At 45.2% G+C, this 17,825-nt stretch overlaps 1 protein-coding gene across 5 annotated transcripts in view; it reads left to right on the top strand.

Annotated features, from left to right (window-relative positions):
- PAX5 (paired box 5) overlaps window positions 1-17,825 on the top strand; it is a 133,638-nt gene that overhangs the window by 22,842 nt on the left and 92,971 nt on the right. The gene's annotated exons all lie outside the window — the stretch shown is intronic.

Raw genomic sequence — 17,825 nt, 5'->3', positions numbered from 1 at the left:
TCCCACCTCATCACTCAGCTCTGTGCCGTGGCAAGGCCTTGGTGGTGAGAGCTGCTGCGCCAGCCTGTAGCTCCCTGGAGGGCCCAGGGCTGTCAGGGAGGCCTGCCAGCCGTGAAGTTAGTCATGAGTGTGTAAACGTCCCTTTCTAGATATGGCTTTCCAAACTTCCATGAAGGCAAAGTAGATCTTACTGTGGGTACCCTGGTAATAGAAATACCACTACTCCTTCAGATACCAGATTCTTTGGTCTCTGAGGGAACCAGAGGAATGTGGGACTCCTCTGTCCACTCAGGAACTCTTCTTCCTGGCAGTCAGTGCTGCCTTTGTGTGTGATCCTGGTGTCCTGCTCATCCCAGGCACCTCTAGTGAGCATCTGCTCTGGTGTAAAAGCCCTGTCCCCTCCTGAGAAGGGACGGGTTATCTACCCACCCAAGATCTATTCTTTGTGGTTTCTTGAGTCTGTGTAGGCACTTTTGACTTGGGGTGCTGGGGTATCCCCATCGGGGGGACTTGCTGAATGAGGGGTCATGGTGCTGGCCTAGGAGTATGGATGGTGATGGAGCCCACAGAGGTGTTTGTACTGCCTGCCCACACTCCCAGCATCAGCAGGAGAAAAACACATGTTGCAGACAGCAGGTGAGGGAGCTCAGTGCATAAAGTTACCACTGATGAAGTCCAGTGTTGACATAAATCCCTATTTTTTGACTCACTTCAGATAGTGACCAGAGCCTGATGGTGTTGGGGATTGATGGCATCCTCTCCAGCATTTTCTTGGGGTCTTCTGCACCATGCAAGTGATGTGCCAAGGACCAAACCCTTTGAGAATCTTAACTTCAGGGGAAACAGTTAAAAGCAGAAAAACACTGAGAGGAAAAATACAGCAGGTTATGGAGAGAAAAAAAATCACCTGCCAATAGAAACTTCAGGTTTATTATGTTGAAAGACTTAAGTGTCTGTCTGGGCAGTGGTGAGTAGGAAGGGGGCTGACTGTGCCTCGTGGCTCTATGGCACACTGGGAAGATGCCTATGTGGGGCACCAGGGATGAAAGATCCCACTACCGAGTCAGCAATAGCTAAAAAGAGGCAGTGGGAAAATACAGAAAAACCAAAAAACTCACTCTGTACTGCAATCAAGTTAAACAAGTGGAGATGTCCAAGCCCACACAGAGGTGAAAGAGAAAAACACACCCTCCAGAGTCCTCAGGAAGTGCTGGAGTTCGCTTTAGTGGCTTCTGGCCCCACTTTAGCAGTTCTTACTCACTAGAGTTGTCTTTACCCCCAGAAATTTACCAAGGAATAAGTCCAGTGGCTACAATGACGTGAAGCTTTTGAAGGGCATGAGGTTTTGCAGGGTTGCCAACTACTGATCTGAATTTCTCCTGCTGATGTAGAGTGTCCTTTGTGTTCAGGGTTCCATTCTGGGGGTTGCACAATAACTTAGGCTATCTGTCCCATTACTTCTTTATTTCTTCAGAAGAAATGGTTTCCCTCACCACACAGGCACCGATACTATAATTTAAAATAGGGCTTGATGTGGGCTTTGCTATTACATTGGAATGATGGCTTCATGTATGCTAGCGATCTACTTTTGGGGGATGCTTTATTTATTTTTTAACATTTCATTGGAAGCTCATTTTTCAGTTCTTGGACATAATTTCTGACAACACTTGTAGTTTTCCTTCAGTTCTTGCATTTGTCTTTTATGTACCTGACATGGTCCATCCTGAATATGCTGACATGGCAGCAGGCTCTGGCTGTGCTGGTGATTTGAAACCAGCAGTGACGGTGTCACATGTGGATGTGGATGGAGGAGTTGTGGATGGAGTAGCTTCTGGATGTCTGAAGGAGGAGTTTAATTTAAGAATTAAACCCTTGAGTGTTCCAAGAACCACCCTCAATCTATGGGCTCATTGGTGGTGATCCAGCCATCTCAGACATTAATAGGAGCAGTTCAGCTGGCATAGGATTTCTCCTTGAAATTTCATTCCTCATTAAATTCTAGGGAAAAAGAATAAATATAGGTCAGCTCAGATATCTACTACAGCAGCATTAAAGTAACGTAGTCTCAGTTTCTGAGAAAGTTCTTCATGTCTAAATTCACAGAAATTAAACAAAAAGCCATTTCAGACTCCAAACTGAGCTGTTCTGATGCTTGAGAGCAAAGTGTTTGCCTGAGCACAGCTCAGGCAGGACAAAATTCTGGGGAGGGAAAGACCAGGTTCTGCCGTGCCAGGCGATAGAGTCTGTGGGCTGAGATCCTCCTTGTGCCAGCTCTGTCAGACAGGGGAGCATCCCTGTTCTTCACTGTCAGTGTGTGTCCCAGCTTCCTTGTGTTCCTGAGCTGCTGGCAGGCTGGGTGCTGGGTTTGCCTGCATCCCTGTGCTCTGTTGTTCTGCTGCCAGCTCACAACCTCTGTGGGATTCCTGTGCACATGGCCAGGGCTGGGTGGATGGCAGTGGCTGGTGGGCAGCTGTTTCCAGGTGAGATGTCCCCATGCCTCTTGTCTGAGGGGTTTGAGGGGTGGGCTGGTTCTGCCCTGGCCATCAGTGATGCTCACCTGCCCACAGCTCAGCACAGGAAATCTCCCTGCCAGCACAGCTGCCCTTTCTGAGCAAGCAGGTTACCAGCTGTCTTGTGTGCACATCAAGCATGTTTGTCACTTTTTTCCTAATGTGGTCCCTGGGGCCTCTGTTTTCTAGAGAGCTCTCCTCTGGCTCTGAGGTGAAGCCCTGCCAGTTTGTGACCGGCTTCAGTGGAGCAGGGATTTTCTCTGAGCTGTGTTAATGAAAAGCCCAGATTTCCACCACTCCTTACAGCCCTGCTGTAGCTCCAGCTGTTCTCATCAGGAGCTGTCAACTGCTAGATGCTTTTCAAGGAACAACCTCTTCATATAAATTTAGCTGAAATTCAGTTTAGGGGTAGGTGACTTGTCAGATCATCCTGATGGTGCCAGTACTGAGGCTGGCTAGGATTCTTTTCTAGGAATGCATTTTGAAAGAAGAAGCAGTATTGTGGAAAATCAGGACTTGACAGTTTTGATGGATGTTTGTTATAAATGCTAACATAAAATAAGTAGAAAAGCCACGAGCAAGATGAATAATTCTGATTTATCAAGAAATCAGTAGAATCCAGACAGGAGGAGATGCTGAGGTGCAGTCACAATGCATGTATGTACCTATGTGCCTGAACAGAGCATGTATCTATGTATCTAATGCATCTGTCACATACATGTATAAACAGAGAGGTGATAAAATTTTGCTTTATGATGGGTAAATTATATTACTCAACAACCTTCAAAATAAGTACTATATTTTTAAAATTATTACAGGAATTTTTGACATGTCTGAAGAACAAAATCAGGAAAAGATTGGCTTTTTGGTGGTTGGTTTCCTTCACATGTCGCTCTTGAACAAGGTGCTTCTGTGAGAGGAGGGTCACACACATCATATCGTGATGTGTGATGCTGGATTTTCCCCTTTTTACCTGTTTTACATCAGTGTCTCTTGGGTCAGCATACATCTGCACTGTTAAAACAAATGCTTGCATTTCAAACGTGTTTGGGATGAGGAGAGCTTAGAGGAGCTGCAGTGTCTCAGCCTCGTTTACCCTGGAAGAGGGATTTGGCCAGTCACGGGTAGTGGTTGGAAAGAGGCAGGGGCTATGTTCCTACACAGAAGGTCTGACACCAAAGCATAAGGTAAATGATTTGACAACTCTGTCAATATCAAGAGCTCTCCAAGCGTCACGTACTTTTGTGTCAGGCTTTCTCTGTGCCAGAAGCAGTAATGGGTTTTCCATTGTCTTGTTCCATCTGTAAGGTGGGGTGACCACCAGGGCAAGGGTGTGGCTAGGCCAGGGTCTCTCTACACCCCCTAAGTGTGCTCCTGCCCCTAGGGAAGAAGTAAACAGTTCTGCAGGTAATGTCAGGTCAGGTACCTTCTCCATGGCTGCACAAAGTGCAGCCCTGGTACCAGGATTATCATGTAGGGACTGAAATTTGCTGCTGTCGCAGTTGGTTCAAGGAATTCAAGCTTACTGGGATTTTAAAATCAGAATTATTTCCTTGACTGAAATGAGAGCCTCGTAAAATCCTGAATGATAGTGGAAAGCCACTTTCTGTTGGTGCTTTGGGAAGCTCTGGAGTTAATATTGTAAGCTGTAATTGCTGTTGTTGCTGATCACGAAGATCCCTGTGAGCAGACACAGCAAAATCAGTGAGACACAGAAAATGGGGGTGTCCTGAGACTGGCGGCTCTCTCCAGTTCTGTTTTTTCTGGCATGTCCTTTGTGTGTGTCCTTTACATTGAGGGCTTTTCATTGCTAGAGGTGGTTGTGCAGTATTGATTGAATCCTGCCCATTTTGCCCTCTCCTGGTATTTGCAGAATAGTCCCATTGGGATTATTTGCATCAGGCTTGGTGACTGCATTTTGCACTTGGTGTGGTGTTTAGCTAATTATATAAACTGCTGGACATACTGAATCTGCAGGAGTATTGGATTCATACCTGCGGGCTGTCTGCATTTCCTGAATGTGCCAGACCTTGAGAAGAGCCCCTTTACAGTTTTGTCATGACATGGCAATGAGGATATGGTGGAGCTCAGAGAGAGCTGTAGTGCTTACAAAAGGTGGCAATTTCCTTGCTGAGTCTTGTGCTGAAACACAAACCTTGGGTCAGGGCTTGCTTTGCCATGGGACTAGGGATGGGCACAGGGGAAGACATGCTTCTTAGCAGTCATGCACTGTCCCAGCATGAGCAGGGAACTGTGCCAGGCACATTCTTTTCCTTCTCAGGGACTTTTTTATAGAGGAGCACAGAGGAAAGAAAGAGAAAACAATTTCTATTTCTGCTCCTTGTTTTTCCCACGTGGAATGTGTTTGGAGAATTCTTTACCTGGGGTGTTTTCTTGGCTGGATTCTGGTGAGGATTGTTTGAGCCTGATGTCCAATCCAACCCACCAGTGGCTGGACTCTCAGAGAGGGTCACGAGTTGTGAGTGAGTTAGATATGGGAGTTAGAAAAGCAGGTTTGTAGTTTTAGTATCTCCTTTAAATAGTATATGAATGTATTATAGTATAGTTATAATACAGAAATCATTCAGCCTTCTGAACTGGAGTCAGACATGATTTCTTCCCACTGGATTCACCTGCATTTACAGTAGGGTACGGGAATGTGCCATCAGCCCCCGGTGCTCAGGCTGTATGCCTGGCCTGCACCTCCTGAGGCATGGCAGCCTGTGCCTGTTCAGTGGCTCCCTGGGATTCTAGACATCCAGCAGCTCAGGCAGAGCAGCAACAGCCATCATCAGCCAGCACCAAAAGATGTATTTTTGGTGCACCCATATATGCTGCAAAAAGCCAAATCCCTCTTTTTTATTATTTTTTTACTTGAGAAGACTTTACAGATGGAAAAGGAAATCCTAATTGGAAAAATCTAGAGATGGGTGTCCCTACCTGCTCCAGTAGGACTGAGGAGTGTCTGATAGATGAAGTATTGCACTGTTGTTTTGCTGCACTTCTGCAACAAGACTGATTGCAACTTGTTTTCCCATTTCATATCCCTACAATCACAGAATCACAGAATGGTTTGAATGGGAAGGACCCTTAGAGGCCATTTAGTTCCAGCCCCCTGCCATGGGCAGGAACCTGCAACTACATCTGGTATTCAATTAGATGTTCAGCTAGACCTTTCCTGTTTGTGTGTACTTCCATGTAGTCTTCCTCAAGTGGTCTGAGGTATTTTCCTTTGTACTCCAGCTTTTCTGTCATGACAGGAGTGCACTCATGGCACTGCACTCCACCTATAAAACTGGAGCAAATTTTCTTGAGTTTGGAGTTAGTTTCAGAGCCATGGCCTTTGTTGTCTCCATTTTCTTCATGAGCCTTAGCTAGGGAGGTGCCTCCACAACTTCTTCCTTGATCTTGTGGGTTGTTCTTCTAGAACAGTGACTGTCCACATGATGGTTCCCATGACTTCAGAGATGCAAAGAGCAGCTGTTCCTCTGAAAGCAAACAGTGTCTTTTTTTCAGATGACTATAAGATGTGAGTGTGGAGCTTGCCAATGTTTTATCTTATCTGAGGTTCTGCTAAGAGATATTTGTAGTCAACATATAACTATGATAATTTCTGTAAGGTTATAGCTCTAGCTGGAGACTGATTATCCTTTGCTCCTGCAGATCCATATTAAAGGTGTAGGCTAGGAACCAAGAATTCTTGGCTGAGATTTCTTACATTGAAAAGAAATCAAGTTAAAATCTCCTATCAGCTGGCCACTGATCTGGCTGATTTGAGCATGGCAAAATAGATGTCTACAATGGAGGTTAGGTATTGAAATTCTCTCAGGTACCAACATCAGTGAAATGTGATGGGGTCTTCTGATCACATGGAAACTCCATCTTCATAAAACTGCTTCCCTGTAGCTCTGTAAGGGGGTGCTGGCTGCAGTGAAACATTTGTAGGCTACATCAGCTGCTCTCTGGTTTTCTTTGGTTACAGACTGAGTAGGCCTGTGCATCCACCATCAGCACCTTATTGTTTAGAAACTTCCTGCAGCCTGTCATTATGGTTCTCTGACATCCTGAAAAATATCACAGAGGCAGAGAAAATATGTCCCTCATAGGACCTGGCATCATAGAATTGCAGAATTGTTTGGTTTGGAAGGCCATCTTTAAAGACCTTCTAGTCTGACCCCCCTGCTAGGGGCAGGGACACCTTCCACCAGATCAGTACTTTGGAGATGCTGATTAGCAGAGCAGACAAGGTCTATGGGATGCTGTTTTTGTGGGCATGATGGCATCACAAGATGCTTCTTTCAGGTGCTTTACATGATTCACATAAACTTTTAGTCAACAAAGTATGAAGAAACCAAACTTACAGTGAGGAAACATCTGTAAGAACAGCTTTGGTTGAGTGGTGGCCATCTCATACAGCAGAGCCTCATTTCCCTTTGATGCTGCAGTAACTGCTGGGCTGCTGGGTTTTGCCTGATGAGCTGTCACATAGCTCTGCTGGAGCGGGCACTTCTCACCCCACGCTGCTGCATCTAATGGCCAGGATACATATCCTCTTTTTGCATTTCAGTGCTTCAGAGAAGGCACAACCCTAAGGGAGAATCTGTGAGCAGTTGATGCACAAGCGTGCACAGCAAAGGCTTCCTGGTGGCTGAGCATTTCAGGTGAAGACACTGGCATGTCTTATATTGGCTAAACATGCTTCAGCCTCCCCCCTTATAATTCTGAGTAATTATTGTTGAACTTGGCAATCAAGGTACTCCTTCTGTGTTCACTTTCCCTGCAATACAATTTTCTGCACCTGGGACATTTGACTGTTAGACTATTCTTTAGGAGGTCTCCAAATTAGCAGTTTCAGGGCTTGTTGGACTCAGCTGCCACACTGCCCTGTATACAGCTTCTTTGAGTTAGACAGATTTGGTAATGGAAGCTTTCAAAAAAACTCAGACCTTTCAGAAGTGGTACTGGTTTCTCAGCAGTCTGATAACAGGGCTCAGTGTGCCTGAAGGCAGGCAGATGGTCCAGTATCTTGCATGTTGCCTGAAAATACTTAAGCAATACCTTCTAGCTGGATGTTGGATCCTACAGTGAGGAGCACATTCCTGCTCTCTTTATTCCACCTTTTCTTGGCTGGAGGTGATGGGAAGCCCTCAAACCCAGTGGCAAGTCATCTCTCAGAGACCATGTTTGCTGATGATGCTTTGGCTGGAGAGAACTCAGGAGCCTCCTGCTGTGCCAGCTGGGCTCCTCTGCATTTTCTTCCATCCACCTGTAATGCATTTTACACCTGAGAGGTTATTTTTGGTGGTACAATTCCTATCTGTCCCAAATGGGATATTTTGCCTCTTGTTACAATTCAGAGAGCTAGATGGGGCTGCTGGTTTCATGCTGTGCAGCATCGACACATCATGCCCTTGTAAACATTGCTGTCAGCAGTAGCAATTCCATCTCTATTGTCCCAATAAGATTTCATGCTTGACAGTGCCTGACTTTTTTTTGTCTGTACGTCAACTAATAAGAAATAGTCATGCAGCAATCTTTTTCTTCTCTGATTCCTTGGGTTTCCAGTTGGTTCCTTGAGAATGAGGACCTAGCCATTCTCTCCACATTCTCACACAGATTTTCTCCTGGGCAGGAGGACACAGGAGTTGACATTTCTGGAAGAGGGAGGTTTGTGGTAGAGCAGAGTCTGTCTTTTTCTGCCTAGCACCAGTCAGGGGACAAAGAAGAGTCCCCAGCTATCATGGCCTTGGATGGCAATGAGGAGTGGCCCAGAACTGTTGTGAGTGCTCAGAGATGGGAGGAACAGAATTATAGGCATGCCTGAATCCAGGGAAGATTATTTTGGAACATTAGATGTGTGTCTTCAAGTTTTAAATTTGTGCAACTGTTCAGTTTACCTATTCTCCCTCTCTTACACCTACATGTTACTTGTTGCAGCAGCACTTGGTACCTGATGGTTTGAGCACCACAGCACCTTACAGGGCCAGTTTACTTTAAAGAAGGATATCAGGATGTGGGGATGCTGGAATATGTCATGGTTCCACATGAAGTTAGTATCTGGTGTGTCAAATCAGTGCAAACCTCTGGAACACCTTGGTCTTGTTTCTGGATGCTGAGTTGCCCTTGCAGATCCTTATCACAGCTGAAGAAAATTTCCAAGAATGCTTTCTCTTAGGAGGTTGTGGATGAAAGTGGAGCTGTTGAGTTGATGATTTGACTCCAGAGTGTGAAACTAGTGCTACTTCACCGCTCAGAAAAGTGGAAAATTTGTTCGGCAGTGGAGTATCTATGTGTTGTTCCCCTGGACACCACTGGGGCAGGAAGCTCTGACCACCAAGGACAAGTTCTTGCCAAACCTTCCAAGAAGCTCATATTCTCTGTCCTGCCCCTCTCTGGGGAGATCCAGAGGGAAGCTGGCATAGTGTGGGGGCTGCCCTTAGCACACAGCCACCAGGAAGAGTGGACCTCTCAGACAGCAGAGGAGGTGGTACTCTCCAGCCAAGCCAGTCTCACCCAGCAGAAGCTGTTGGCACTGTCCTCACTTCAGGAGTGACAAATCTTCCTGTGCAAGCTGTGAGCTTCAGCATCATTTTGCACCACCAGCCACGGCCTGCTGTGTAACTGTTTGTTACCTTGGAGATGAAAATTAGTCAAAATCGTTAATCTCTTCTCTGTCCTGTGACTTGCTCAACCAGGAGCCTTTCCTCGCCTCTGATATTTAAAAACAGTAATGGTGTTACTTGAATTTGCTTCCTGACATCCATGCTGAGTTTGTAAGCTGGTCACATCTAACCAGTTACCACAAAATTGATTCTGGAGCCTTCGGTTTAGAAAACTGCAAGGTACATTCTAGGCAATCACACTATCTCCATCAGGAACTGAATGAACCAGTCAATAATCAACACTGCCAAGGGTGAAGAGGTCTTTTCTAGTACTCTTGATTTTTTCTTTATGAACATCTCTACACAGGTAATAGCTATATAGATGGACAGATGGAATATAAATGGTCACTATGCATACATATACATGCAGTGTAAGTATGTTTTAACTAAAGAGACAGCTGTAGGTGTGTATGTGCACAATGGTGCATTCCTCACAGTTTGGTCTCTTGCTCTATGACTGCATTGTTCAAATATACGGGCCCAGGTTTTTAAACCTTGCTAAACCTTTACAAAAAAGTCCAAAACCTTGTTGTGAAGACAATTGGCAATGATGTGACAATCACCCTGATGCCTGGCAAGCCCAGAATAAACTCACCTGCATTTTTCTAAATTGCCAGAGAATTTTTGAACTCATTATGGACAGTTGTAAGAAGTAGAACTTGGCTGATAGGAGATTACAATGTGTTCAGTGCTTGGCTGGATGAAGGTGTATGTGTGGCAGTGTGTGTGCTCTCATGCTGTGCCCCTTCCTCTGCAGCCACTCAAGGGCTCAGTGTGTGTGCACAGCACTGCAGAGCGATGGACAGAAAGGTGTAAAGGCTGCCTCTGCATCTAGAGAGGTTGTAGATGCATTTTCTTGGAGTTGTGATCTGTTTTTTCCCTTGGTGAACCCTTGCACTCTGGGAGGTCAGAGGCAGTGGGCTGCTGGGTTAGGTGTGGTCTGCACCTGAGGGTTCTTCATTCATGGCTGGCATTTTCCTTTTCATCCTGGTTGCATTTCAACTGTGCTTTACCCTTCTTGGTCCCCCTCCAATTGTCAGTACTGCTGTCAGTCTCTCAGAGTTATTTGATTTGAACACTGATGCTCACCTCATGTCTCAAGCCCTCCAGCCCTGTTAGTGTAATGTGGTCCCATTCCCTTTCTCTCTCCCTGCAGGCACGGGCAGAAGTGCTATAGGATATTGTGGTGGGGTGTGTGTTTGCCTGTGAAGTGTGATGCTTTGGGCTCTTGTGCCAGAGGTCTCCATCTGTTCTGGAAAGTCGCAGCAGTGAGAGCATGACGTCTGACACATTGCTTTGGTGCGGGTGCCAGCAGGTCCCATGTCTTGGTTAGACTTTCCCCAGGTCAGAGGAGACCAAGCGCTGCCTGGGCAGTGGGTGTGCACAGATGCAGCCCCCATTCCCATGACAAAGTAAGGTGAACCCACCAGCAGCCACTGGATAGGTTCCACAGTTCTCACCATGCGTCAAAGCCCACTTGTGCAGCTCTTTGTCATGGGTACAGCTTACAGTCTCTGGCAGCTCTGACCACCTCATCACCTCCTGAGACACAACTGTCAGGGAGCAGCAGCCTGAGCTAACAAGGGTCTCTGACAGTGGGACAAGCAGAAATCTGCATCATCAAGATGATGAGCATCTTGGGACAGGAGGTGGCAGTGGCAGGAAGGGGTGGGCACACTCTGTGAGATCTGAAACCCATTCATCTGGTGGGTACTGACAGCTGTTAAAAACAAATCATAAATGGAAATACAAGATACAATTGCATTTAAATAGCAGAGGCCTGAGGAGTCCTGATGGGCTGGTGATAGTCAGCTGAAACAAATTGCCCACTGCTGTGATACCTCAGCTCCCAATAACAGAGGGCAAATGGCCTTCCAGGGGGAGATATAGATTTTCCTTTGAGATATGGAAAGGGAAATAAACTAAATTATGTTTGAACATAGGGCTCCCCGGTTCTTTCTCCCTCCCTCTCTCTCTCTAAGAAAAAAGAAGGGGAAAGAGAAAGAGAGAGAGAAAAAAAAAAAGGAAAGAAGGAAAGAAAGAAAGAAAGAAAGAAAGAAAATGAGTGAAAAGAGACATAAAATAAGCTTCAGCAGGCATTTGCAATTTAATTGATATTTGGCGGCAGGAAGCCAATCAGTATAAGTAAATTGACGTTATAAGATAAAAATAATCGCCTAATGGCATGCCTTCCCCCACGGCTGTGGCAGGCCAAATAAATATGGTTTCGCGTGTCAGAGCAGCGTGGCGGCCGCTCCTGGGCACAGCCGCCGGCAGGGCTCAGTGCGGGCTGCGGATCATTTTTATGGCATCTGTCTCTGCTCCCTGAGAGCAGGCAATGAGGGGTTGCACATTGATTGCTGCTCCAGCCAACAGTGGCTGAGGGAAAGACTGTAATTAATGGCTTTATTTGCTGGAGCACTGCTGAGAACAATTGAGTGTGTTATGGTAACAACTGGTGCCCACATTCCAGTGGCAAAAGAAGGTGTTGGAGCTGGAGGGTAGCTCTGGTGCACAGGCTGCCTTCCTGAGAGTCAGGTACAGGGCATGGCAGCAGGCGGGGTTGGACGGTGCTTGAGGGGCTTGGCTGGTGCAGGTGGGCATCCAGGGAACAGCGCAGGTGTAGGGTGCCAGCAGTGTGCTCCCCGGTAAACCAACTGCTGGTAACAGAGCAGGCCCTCAGTCACTGCTTGCCACAGTACCTCCAGGAGAGGAAAACTGGCATGGATGACAGTGGAGGGACCCCTCAGTTCAACTGGAGCTGTGAGGAGCCTCCCTGTCCAAGCCCCTGGCCACCCTCTTTTACAGCACCAGTGGAATCACATTACAAGTTTTCTTTTTCTTTTTCTTTTTCTTTTTCTTTTTCTTTTTCTTTTTCTTTTTCTTTTTCTTTTTCTTTTTCTTTTTCTTTTTCTTTTTCTTTTTCTTTTTCTTTTTCTTTTTCTTTTTCTTTTTCTTTTCCTTTTTTCCTTTTTTCCCCTTTTCCTTTTCCTTTTCCTTTTCCTTTTCCTTTTCCTTTTCCTTTTCCTTTTCATTTTCATTTTCATTTTTCTCTTTCTTAAAAAAGGTCTCTTTCAGAGATTTTACCTAAAAGTGGAGTAGTGCAATCCAGTAATTTTTGTGAATCCTGCATGGTTTTGTCTTGCCATCTGTGCCTTTGGCTGGGGTGTGGGGAAGTGGACATGGTTCTGCATGGTTCTGTGAAGAACACATGTAAATGTTCATGTATACACATGTGTATGTATGTAAGGAAGAAATGTTTTAGGCAGTGTGCATCCTCAGTGTGTTTCCTTCCTTTCTAAAGAGAATAAAGTCAAAAAGAGATGGGGAAGTGAAACCATGAAAAATAATAATGAACCTCTCCTAAAGATTCTGTAAACCCTTCTAAAGGAAAAGTTCTTGTCTTTTACATAAATAACATGAGTACCTGGTGGATGAGGAGAGAATGATGCCACCCAGGCTTGGTTAGTCATGGGGAGTGATGGATTATTATGTTCAAATACTTCTAAGTGTACATAGATAGATAGATAGATAGATAGATAGATAACAGCATAAGAGGTGCTATCTTCAGACTCACAGTGGGCAGGGTTAGATGGGACATTGGGAAGGAATTCTTCCCTGTGAGGAAGGTGAGGCCGAGGCATAGAGTGCCCAGACAAGCTGGGCTGCTCCTGGATCCCTGGCAGTGCCCAAGGCCAGGTTGCATGGGGCTTGAAGCAGCCTGGGACAGTGGAAGGTAGAATGAGATGAGCTTTAAGGTCCATTCCAACCCAAACCAGCTTGGGATTCTGTGACAGGGTGAGAGGAAATAGCCTTCAGCTGTGACTAGTTTAGATTTGCTATTAGGAAAAACTTCACAAAAATGGGTGTCAACTATTGAAACAGGCTATCCAGGACAGTGGTGCAGTCACCATGCTCAGTGGGATTTAAAATATCTGTAGACATGCTACTTAGGAACATGGACTAGTGGTGGTCTTGGCAGATCGGGGTAAATGGCTGGTCTTGACAATCTTAGAAGGTTTTCCCAATGCAATTGAATTTGTGATTATATGATTCCATATAAGCTGACTAATTTCTGTTTAAGCATTGAAATGATTTTGAACCAGTAAACTGAAATAAATTTAATTTTAAAGTCTCTGGACTACCCACATTTTCAGTATTTTCCCCAGTAGGGCTTCGTGTCACACAGCTCTTCAGAAATGATCTCTGCTTGAAAGCAAGATTCAGTTTCAGTCTTCAAGTCTACAAGTGCTTTTCTATTGAATTAAAAGTGTTGAAAATTTCCCCATCACTGCAGCTTGGCAGTGCAGCGAGAGTCCTGCCCTTGGCTTCTGCAGCACCATGCAAACACAGAGGACAAGACTTTGTCTGCCACGTCAGGCATTCACTCTCAGACCACCATCACTGAGTCATGGAAACCACTGGTTTGCAACATCTGGCTCTTGGGAGCAGAGGAAACATTGGATACAGTGGTCTTCCAAAATTATTCTGAGATCTAGCCATCACTCTCTCTTCCTCTCTCTCTCCCCATATATTTATATATACACAAAATTAAATAAATTCAAGAATCAAATAAAATTTATATAATAAATTATTTAATTTTTATTTAATTAAATTAAAAATTAATTAATTGTTATTTAACAAAAATTAAATTAAAAATTAAATTTAATATAAAAATTATACATACATATATGTATATATATGTATGTATATATACATATACATATATATATATATATGTATGTGTGTATGTATGTGTGTATATATATATATATATATATATATATATATATATATATATATATATATATATATAAAAAATTATTCTTTTCCTGGAGCAGTTATCTCATTAGATGGAATGGAAATAAGTGAGATTAGAAAAACTGGCACAGAGGTCAGCCTCACCTGCTGGTGTGGTGAGGATGTTTCTGGAGCCTTTGTCTCAACCGAAGCTGCAGCAACAAGCTCTCCATCTCAAGAGATCTTTGCAAGAATTTCTGTGATGTGGCTCAAAAAGTGATCCCCTCAACCTCTCACTGAATGAAATCAGGTTTTGAAATAACACAAATACATGCAGGGAGATTCACCCACACGTGCCTAATAAAGGCTTCTGTGTGATAAGCACAGCATCAGGGGAGTTGTACTGTAGATTGCTAAGTTTACTGCAGAATAAATTATTAATGTTTCGGTGACACTAATTAATTACAGCAATTAGAAAAGGGCTACACTGTTTCTCCTTAAAAGTAAAATCTTGGCTGTTTAATTTTGTTCAGTTTCCATTGTACCAGAACATTTATGGCAGAACCATGAAATACAAGCGTATACAGAGGAATGCTTTTGTTGGCTCACCATCTCCCTTTTTAATGTAGAGTCCTAAAACACCAGGCTGGAAGGGGCCTCAAGCATGTCTGGTCCAACCCTTATTGCAAAAGCATGGCTGAGACAAGACAGTCCAATACCCTGCCCAGCCAGATCCTAGAAGTGCCCAGCATTGAGGAATCCAGCTCTTCCCTGCAGAGGTTATTCCAGTGGCGACTTGCTCTTATTGCAAATAATTTTCTCTGTGTATCCAGCTGGAATCTCCCTAGGACTTATTTGTACCCATTACCCCATACCTTTTCCACATAACTCCTTTTGAAAAAAAAAATCTCCATCTTCTTTGCAGGCACACTTCTATGAGTAGAACATGACAATAAGGTCTCCTCTAAGCCTTCTTAAGGCTGAACAAACTCAGACTACTCAGCCTTTGCTCATATGGCAGCTACCCAGCCCATGGTTCATCTTTGCAGTCCTTCTCCAGCCTCGCCAGCCTGTCCACATCTGTTTGGCACACTGGGGTCTAAAACTGAGCACGGTGTTCCAGATACTGAGTACAGTGTGGCAATGATTTCTCTGTCTCTGTTGCAGCAGCTCTGCTGATGCAGCCCAGCATCCTGTTGGGCCACAGCAGCACACTGGTCATTCTCACTGAGTTTGGTGTCCATCAGCACCCTCAGGGTCCCTTCAACAGACCTTCCTCCCAGACAGGCTGATCCGACCTTGTGTTGCACTCCTGGATGACGTTTTCCCAAGGGCCAGATTTTGATTTGTCTTTGCTGAATTTCAGAAGGCTGCTGTGAGCCCACTTTCCCATCCTGGCAGTTTCTCCAGGAGGAGGTTCTGGGAAACCATGTCAGAAACCTCAAAGACATTGGGAGAGGCAGTGTCCACCCCTCATCCCACCAAATTTTGCTCTGCACACCCCATTCATCCACAGCATCTCCTGTGCCAGCTGACAGAATCTTCCAAATTGCAGTGGTGAGAGCTGGGGTGGTGACAGCAGCATTGTACCCTCCCTCCTGCAGGTGGGTGCCAGAGGCTGCCCAGCGCAGGGTGGGTGCAGCTGTGAGGACCTCCCACCAGTGCCAATCCCTGGGGCACTGCTGGTGACCTCCCTGACTCCGGGAGCTGCCAGACCATGCCACAAGCAGCAGACTGCATGGTGGTGACTTGGGCACTCTCCAGTTTATGGTCACCATGGCAGAGCACGTCTGTGTTGAGGTAGACAGGAAATGAAGTCAAAGAGTAGTAGTAGCTCCTAGGGGTACTAGATGTAAGAAGTACACAGAAATTTAACTGTTAAAACCACATTACACAACTATGGAGCATATTTAAAGCAAAATTTCTCCCAGCTAATGCATACAAATAAAACATATAAAAATATCATTACACTTGCACTTTGTGTTACTTGTAAAGATCTGTAGCTGTATATTACATTTTATAATGTTTTTTTTTTTTATTTTCCTGTGTATTACAGCTGAAAACCATTATGGTGGTGTCATCTGTGGTATTGGTTCATCCTTTGTATCAACACTTGAAGGCTTAAGACCACTGTTTGTGATTTTGTACAATCAGACAATATCTCATTTACACACAAGAAAGGACTGCAGGTATTAAGAACTCTTTATTAGTGGTCTTTGTGGATAATTGCACAGGAAATGTGCAAGGACACCCTTCATTTGTGAGACAGTGCAGAGCACCATTGCTGGTAGAGCATGCTGCATCCTCCATGGATGTTTTGTCTCCTTTGCTTTCAATAATTCCAGCCTCATCATACCTTGGTGGTACTGCCTCAATATTCTGCTAGGAATTTGCATTTTAGGAGGAGTAGCATTGCTATTTGGGAGTCCTCTAAATTTCTTAGGTGCTTTGTTTGAAGGCTTCCCACCTGCAGCAGAGCTTGCTGGGATGCAGCAGAGCTCGTGGTCCAGAGCTGGTCACTGTTTGTGCAGACCCCATCGGGCTGCCTGTCCTACCACCACTTTTTCTTTGGCTTTCGAATTTTTGTCTCCTAGTATTTTTCAGACTGTAAATTCTCTCCCGCTTGTTTGAAACAAGAGGCCATTGTAGCATTTCCAAACCTACACAGAGCACAGTTTCATCTGCAACCTGCATTAGTCCTTGTCACCCAGGCATACATAGAAATGATTTTTTGAAAGAAGTGATGAAAAGATATGCTATAACATGGTATGGAAGCAGGTATAAACTATGTTAAAATTGCTTCAGTAAGTTTTTAACAACCTTTTAAAAGTGCCCTTTGAGCTGGGAGTATATGATAAAAAGTGCACGCCTCTAAAGCTGAACACAACTTACAAAAATGGATTAGGGAAAGAATCAGTTTCAAATATTCATTTTAAGGAACCTGTCATGACATTTTGTGTATAATTACTGGAGTTACAGCTCACCTTGGTTACTACAGAAATCACAGAAATACAAGCATGTTTCCACATCACACTGCAGCTGGCCAAGGGGTGCCATGAACCTGGAGGCTTTTCCAGGTGCCCACAGTCTCATGTGGCCCAGGAGCCATGGTGGGATGCATGTGCCCACTCTCTGTGCCAGGCTTGGGGCATCTGCTCTGTTCTCAGCCTCTTCCTTTCAAACCTCATCTCCACACTTCCAAATTTCCACCATGCAGGGGGCCATCACTGATGTAATTTTTGGCATAGTTTAAATATAAATGGTGGCAGAAGAGCAGTCACAAAACTTCCAGTGGTTTCATCAGTCTCTCCAGCTGTTGCTCTCAGGTAGACTCCACCTCATGGTGGGGCTGATGCCCATGGGCATCTCTGTGGTTCCTTGAGGATGCTGCATGGAGGCTGAGCTGCCAGGCTGGGGATGGTCAGGACACCAGCACATGCTGCTGCACAGATTGCTGACGACTGTGTGCCTGGATCCCTACTGGGGTGGGCACATCTGCACAGCCAGCTGTGCTGCGGTCCTGGAGCAGTGCAGGGGACAGTCCAGCTGGCTCTCCTTCACCACTGCAGCAAAGCTCCTCGCTGGAGCTGCTGGGCAGCAGAACAAATCCAGGCCTGCTGTCATGTACTCTGACCTGTGGGAAGTCCCCCAACCCAGGAGCACTCTTTGCCCCCAGGTGCAAATTATGCAGGGTGCAGGGCTGTGTCCTGTATATGCAAGGCTTGAGGCATGAGCAAGTCCATCCTGATGGTAGTCCGGGCAGGTGCACAAGCAATCCAGCTCCACTCAGTGGCACTATTTGCACAAATGTTTGCTCAGATGTATACATTGTCAGATTCACAAGTATTAGAGCTGCTGAGGTGTGAGGTCCCACCATATCTTTATTGAATGTGGGATGGTGGAGATTGCAGGT

This window comes from Lonchura striata, chromosome Z, assembly GCF_050655825.1.
Source record: "Lonchura striata isolate lonStrDom1 chromosome Z, ASM5065582v1, whole genome shotgun sequence".
Classification (NCBI taxonomy): Eukaryota; Metazoa; Chordata; class Aves; order Passeriformes; family Estrildidae; genus Lonchura; species Lonchura striata.
The sequence above is the reverse complement of the archived record's forward strand: the minus strand, read 5'-3'. Positions and strand labels throughout refer to the sequence as shown.